Here is a 7,228-nt window from a genome sequence, read left to right on the forward strand (position 1 = left end):
CCCCTTGCAGCTTTCAGCCAACCTTCCCCTCCAAGCTCCAGGCCTCATCCAACTTCATCCCACCTCTCTCCCACATCCCTTGATCCAGGGCATCCTTCAGACTCCTCAGGGATTTCTCACAGCTTTCATTCCAAATTGTTCTTCAAATTTATGCTTTACCCATTTTTTTCCTAGTGTTTTCCAAGTGGATTTAGGAAGAGGCATTCAACAGCCTATGACAGTTTACCATGTGGCCAAGCAGAAAAAATTTGGGTTTGAAAAAATGTTATGCAAATATAAATTATGGTAATTAAGACAAATACATGATAATTATCTAAAAACAAAATTTTGAGAGCTCAAAAAAAAAAGAAAATGATATTACTTATGCAAATTAGTTATTTTGTGACATATTTGTTATTGACACAAAATGGTCATGGAAATGTAGTTTGCTTTTTTTTCAGACTGTTTAAATGTCTGAGATAATGAAGGCTGGACAATAAAGGGCAAAGAAGGGATGACAGATGATGCCGGGGTTTGCTCATTGAGACTCATGGGAAACTCTACCATCACTACTCTGTGCCTTTCCTGTGCAAATATTGAATCTTTCCCCCTTGAGACTGCACATCATCTTGCTAGTTTGCTCCCTAGATGATACTGCAAACACAAGGTAACTCCTGGAACGCTGTAACTCAGGGTAAACAACAAACACCAGTGCTCAATGCTTTTCTTCTGAGAAATATCATCAGGCTCCAAGTCCTTTCCCCTACTTTTCTCAGGACCTTTCACCTAATTAGATAGATAGGAATAAATCTATGACACTTACTAGTCCTCCCTCACAAAACTCTGAAAGCTTTAGAATCAAAGGTCTGAATGTTATCCCAGGTAATCACAGAAGGCAAGACCTGGCAAAGAGAGGCTAGTTAACCAGTAATAAAATCATAAGCAACACTGATACTCCTTCCCTTTCACAGCAGAATCCACATGGAGATGTGATGAAAGAGTCCCCAATCTGGAGATACAGCAAAAATAGTGCTCCCAGACATTGCCATGAACAAGTCACACACCCACAAGCAAGGTCACTTCATCTCTGGAAGCTCCATGCCCAAATCAACTTACTAGAACTGGTGTAAGTACAGATTGCATATGAGAACATTTCAAAACTGATGAAGTATCAGATATGCTTGGGTTGAAATAGTATTATTATTAAATAAACAAAGTTTATCTCCCTAAACATAAGGCTTGTGCCTAGATCTACACTTTCTGTAGAAATAACTCTTACATACTTTCAGATGCCTGGAAATCTGAAAACTCCTTTCCTTTTTCCTTTTCTCTCTTTCTTTTTTTTTTAGGTCAAATCTTTCTATCACTTTTTTCTTTTTTTTAATTCTTTTTTATTTTTTTAACACCAAAAACATTTTGTATTAGGGTATAGCCGACTAACGATGTTGTGATAGTTTCAGGTGAACAATGAAGGGACTCAGCCATACATATACATGTATTCATCCTCCGCCAAACCCCCTCCCATCCAGGCTGGCACATAACATTGAGAGAGTTCCATGTGCTATACAATAGGTTTTGCTGGTTATCCGTTTTAAATATAGCAATGTGCACATGACCTTCACAAAGTCCTCTACCCTGCACCCTGCCACACCCCCAGCAACCGTGAGTTAGTTTCCTAAATCTGTGGGTCTCTCTCTGCGAAAACTTCTTTCCTTTACATTGAGATATAAAGTATAAAATGTAAATCTGCGTGACTGAGGCTCCACTTCAATTTATCAGCCATAGGAATCTTGGCTAAACGCATTTTCTGTGCATTTGTTGAAATAAGGACGATGAGTTTTTGAGGTAGTAGAGGCAAGTGTAGCTAAAGATGGTAAATCTAGATGCCCAGGAATCTTGTTTATAGTTTTTCTCTCCTAAATCAGCTTTCTTGGCAGAATTGTTTTTTTTTTTTTTTTCATTCACTTCCCCTATCAAACATAATCTTTTTTTTTTTTTAATTTTTTTATTAGTTGGAGGCTAATTGCTTCACAACATTTCAGTGGGTTTTGTCATACATTGATATGAATCAGCCATAGATTTACACTTATTCCCCATCCCGATCCCCCCTCCCATCTCCCTCTCCACCCGATTCCTCTGGGTCTTCCCAGTGCACCAGGCTGGAGCACTTGTCTCGTGCATCCCACCTGGGCTGGTGATCTGTTTCACCATAGATAGTATACATGCTGTTCTTTTGAAACATCCCACCCTCACCTTCTCCCACAGAGTTCAAAAGTCTGTTCTGTATTTCTGTGTCTCTTTTTCTGTTTTGCATATAGGGTTATCGTTACCATCTTTCTAAATTCCATATATATGTGTTAGTATGCTGTAATGTTCTTTATCTTTCTGGCTTACTTCACTCTGTATAAGGGGCTCCAGTTTCATCCATCTCATTAGGACTGGTTCAAATGAATTCTTTTTGACGGCTGAGTAAAATTCCATGGTGTATATGTACCACAGCTTCCTTATCCATTCATCTGCTGATGGGCATCTAGGTTGCTTCCATGTCCTGGCTATTATAAACAGTGCTGCGATGAACATTGGGGTGCATGTGTCTCTTTCAGATCTGGTTTCCTCAGTGTGTATGCCCAGAAGTGGTATTCCTGGGTCATATGGCAGTTCTATTTCCAGTTTTTAAAGGAATCTCCACACTGTTTTCCATAGTGGCTGTACTAGTTTGCATTCCCACCAACAGTGTAAGAGGGTTCCCTTTTCTCCACACCCTCTCCAGCATTTATTGCTTGTAGACTTTTGGATAGCAGCCATCCTGGCTGGTGTGTAATGGTACCTCATTGTGGTTTTGATTTGCATTTCTCTAATAATGAGTGATGTTGAGCACCTTTTCATGTGTTTGTTAGCCATCTGTATGTCTTCTTTGGAGAAATGTCTGTTTAGTTCTCTGGCCCATTTTTTGATTGGGTCATTTATTTTTCTGGAATTGAGCTGCAGGAGTTGCTTGTATATTTTTGAGATTAATCCTTTGTCTGTTTCTTCATTTGCTATTATTTTCTCCCAATCTGACGGCTGTCTTTTCACCTTACTTATAGTTTCTTTTGTAGTGCAAAAGCTTTTAAGTTTCATTAGATCCCATTTGTTTAGTTTTTCTTTTATTTCCAATATTCTGGGAGGTGGGTCATAGAGGATCTTGCTGTGATTTATGTCGGAGAGTGTTTTGCCTATGTTCTCCTCTAGGAGTTTTATAGTTTCTGGTCTTACATTTAGATCTTTAATCCATTTTGAGTTTATTTTTGTGTATGGTGTTAGAAAGTGTTCTAGTTTCATTCTTTTGCAAGTGGTTGACCAGTTTTCCCAGCACCACTTGTTAAAGAGGTTGTCTTTTTTCCACTTGGCAGAATTGTTTTAAAAACAAACATTTTTTATGCAAGATTCACCCTAGATGTCTAAACTTTTTAATCCATAATAATCAATGTTTCTGATTCTTAATGTTTATCTAGCACCTGATACATTTTTGATTCATCAACTCTCTTTCATCAACCATCCAGCTAAAGAGCTGCATTCTGGGAGTTGAAGGATCTCAAAGTCTCAAAGCAAGAATTAAAATATCCTCATTTAGAAAATATCAAAATGTGAGTTTATGTAAGTGTTTGAGAAGTGACTTCTTTAACAGCCAGATGTGGTACTCTCTTTCCTTCAGCACTTTGGATAATTCATAGAAAAACCATTTTCTTTATTGAGCTTGACTACAATTAACTTGGTCAACAAAATTCTATCCACTATGAAAAACTATCACCTAATGGTGTTATGATATTTTTTCCTCCAATTTACACGTTACATAATGTATTCCTCAATGTATTCCTTGTTGGTACTTCTTCAACCAACAATTTTCCCTCTTTCCAAAGAAACAACTTAATATTAGATTTAATTTTGCAGCATTGTTGTTGCCATTTTTCAGGTCAAAAATGGTTGAAGATTGGTGCAAATCATGCATAGATCCAGAGAGCCTACATTCAAAGCTGATTTCAGTCACTGGCAAGGTCTTGAGCCACAGATGGCTATATCATTTAATTTAGAATTATATAATAATTTTATTTATTCTAGGTAGATTTATATATTATAATTTTGTTATATATAATTTATATATTTTAATTTTATAACAATTGTATAATAATTTAGAAAACCTCAGTTTGCTCATCTGTAAAATGCGTGGAATAATAGTACCCATCTCAGTTGCAAGAATTAAAAGAGAAAACATGCAAAAGGTGCTTAACATACTACCTGGCACAGAGTAATTGCTTATATGTGCTCAGTCATTCAGTCATGTCCAGCTTTTTCTGACCCCATGGACTGTAGCCCACCAAGCTCCTCTGTCCAGGGGATTCACCAGACAGGACTACTGAAGTGGGTTTCCATTTCCTCCTGCAGGAGAGCAATTGCTTCAGTTCAGTTCATTCGCTCAGTCGTGTCTGACTCTTTGTGACCCCATGAACCGCAGCACGCCATACCTCCCTGTCCATCACCAACTCCCGGAGTCCACTGAAACCCATGTCCATTGTGTCGGTGATGCCATCCAACCGTGGCAATCCTCTGTCATCCCCTTCTCCTGCCCTCAATCTTTCCCAGCATTAGGGTCTTTTCAAATGAGTCAGTTCTTCGCATCAGATGGCCAAAGTATTGGAGTTTCAGCTTCAACATTAGTCCTTCTGGTGAACACCCAGGACTGATCTCCTTTAGGATGGACTGGTTGGATCTCCTTGCAGCCCAAGAGACTCTCAAGAGTCTTCTCCAACACCATAATTCAAAAGCATCAATTCTTTGGCACTCAACTTTCTTTATATTCCAACTCTCACATCCATACACGACTACTGAAAAAAACCATAGTTTGACTAGATGGACCTTTGTTGGCAAAGTAATGTCTCTGCTTTTTAATATGCTGTCTAGGTTGGTCATAACTTTCCTTCCAAGGAGCAAGCCTGTTTTAATTTCATGGCTGTAATCACCATCTGCAGTGCTTTTGGAGCCCCAAAATATAAAATCTGCCACTGTTTCCACTGTTCCCGCATCCATCTGCCATGAAGTGATGGGACCAGATGCCATGATCTTAGTTTTCTGAATGTTGAGTTTTAAGCCAACTTTTTCACTCTCCTCTTTCACTTTCATCAAGAGGCTCTTTAGTTCTTCACTTTCTGCCATAAGGGTGGTGTCATCTGCATATCTGAGTAATTGCTTAGTACTTGCCAATTTAAAAGAGAGAGAGAAACAAAGCTGATCCATCCACCTATATTGCCAGTGCTTAATCTCTTATATATACTAAATAAAATTTTACTGGATTAACTAGCTTGTTTTGGTCTTAAATTTCTGTCAGAATGATCTATTATATATCCATAATTTATGTGACTATTTGGGTGTTTTGGCCTGAGCCCCTAATGTTCTTAGTCAGTTCCATCTATTTTCTCAGTGAATCAAGGAGTGTGTGGCAGCAACCTGGAGCACTCTACATTTCAGAAAGAGGAGGGGCAGTTATGAGGAGTGGCCAATGATTTGGAGGAAAACCCTGGGATTGTCAGGTTCTATAAGCCAAATGAAAAAAAGTATTTCAAGAAAGATGACGTGAGAAGACATGCCATGTGCGCCTAAGAGATCTAGTAAGCTTAAGGTTCAGGACCAACCATTGGTTTGCCAAGAAAGAAGTCACTAATGACCCTGACAAAAGGAATTTCGATGGAACACGTGAGGCAAAAGCCTAAATGGATCAGTTAAGGACTGAGCGAGAAGCAAGGATGTGAAACACAGAACAGACAATATTTTAATGGCTTTTTCTATAGAGGGGAGCATAGATGTGATGGCACATTTGGTAAGATATATAAGGTCAAAAGGGAGTTTTTAAAGATGGGATTGTGCACTGATAAGAGCAGCCAAGTAGAAAGGAGAAATAATCAGAAAGAAGAGAGGACGACTGTAGGACCACCATTCGCGTAGAGCAGAGTGAGTACCATCAGTGAACAAGTGGTGACATCGGATTTAAATTAGAGCAGGGATACTTCCTCTAGATAGGAACTGCAGGAAGGTAGAGTCTGGGGTTTAAAGGCAGGCAGTTTGCTGAATTTGCTAGTAAAAAATGGAGTGGTTCTCTTCTGATTGTCTCTATTGTCTCAGTCAAATGAAAATGCTGACCAAGTTTCATGTAGTCAAAGCTATGCTTTTTCCAGTAGTCGTGTATGGATGTAAGAGTTGGACCATAAAGAAGACTGAGCACCAAAGAATTGATGTTTTTGAACTGTGGTGTTAGAGAAGACTCTTGAGAATCCCTTGGACTTCAAGGAGATCAAACAAGTCAGTCCTAAAGGAAATCAACCCTGAGTATTCATTGGATCTCTTCAAGAAAATTAGAGATATCAAGGGAACATTTCAAGAAAAGATGGGCACAATAAAGGACAGAAACAGTATGGACCTAACCAAAGCAGAAGATATTAAGAAGAAGAGGTGGCAAGAATACACAAAAAAACTATACAGAAAAGTTCTTCAAGACCCAGATAATCATGGTGGTGTGATCACTCACCTAGAGCCAGACATCCTGGAATGTGAAGTCAAATGGGCCTTAGGAAACATCACTACAAACAAAGCTAGTGGAGGTGATGAAATTCCGGTTGAGCTATTTCAAAGCCTAACACATGATGCAGTGAAAGTGCTGCACTCAATATGTCAGCAAATTTGGAAAGTCAGCAGTGGCTACAGGACTGCAAAAGGTCAGTTTTCATTCCAATTCCAAAGAAAGGCAATGCCAAAGAATGCTCAAACTACCGCACAATTGCACTCATCTCATATGTTAGTAAAGCAATGCTCAAAATTCTCCAAGCCAGGCTTCAGCAATACATGAACCGTGAACTTCCAGATGTTCAAGCTGGTTTTAGAAAAGGCAGAGGAACCAGGGATCAAATTGCCAACATCCGCTGGATCATTGAAAAAGCAAGAGGGTTCCAGAAAAACATCTATTTCTGCTTTGTTGACTATGCCAAAGCCTTTAACTGTGTGGCTCACAATCAACTGTGGAAAATTCTGAAAGAGATGGGAATACCAGACCACCTGACCTGCCTCTTGAGAAACCTATATGCAGATCAGGAAGCAACAGTTAGAACTGGACATGGAACAACAGACTGGTTCCAAATAGGAAAAGGAGTACGTCAAGGCTGTGTATCATCACCCTGCTTATTTAATTTATATGCAGAGTACATCATGAGAAACACTGGGCTGG

This window comes from Cervus elaphus, chromosome 20, assembly GCF_910594005.1.
Source record: "Cervus elaphus chromosome 20, mCerEla1.1, whole genome shotgun sequence".
NCBI lineage: Eukaryota > Metazoa > Chordata > Mammalia > Artiodactyla > Cervidae > Cervus > Cervus elaphus.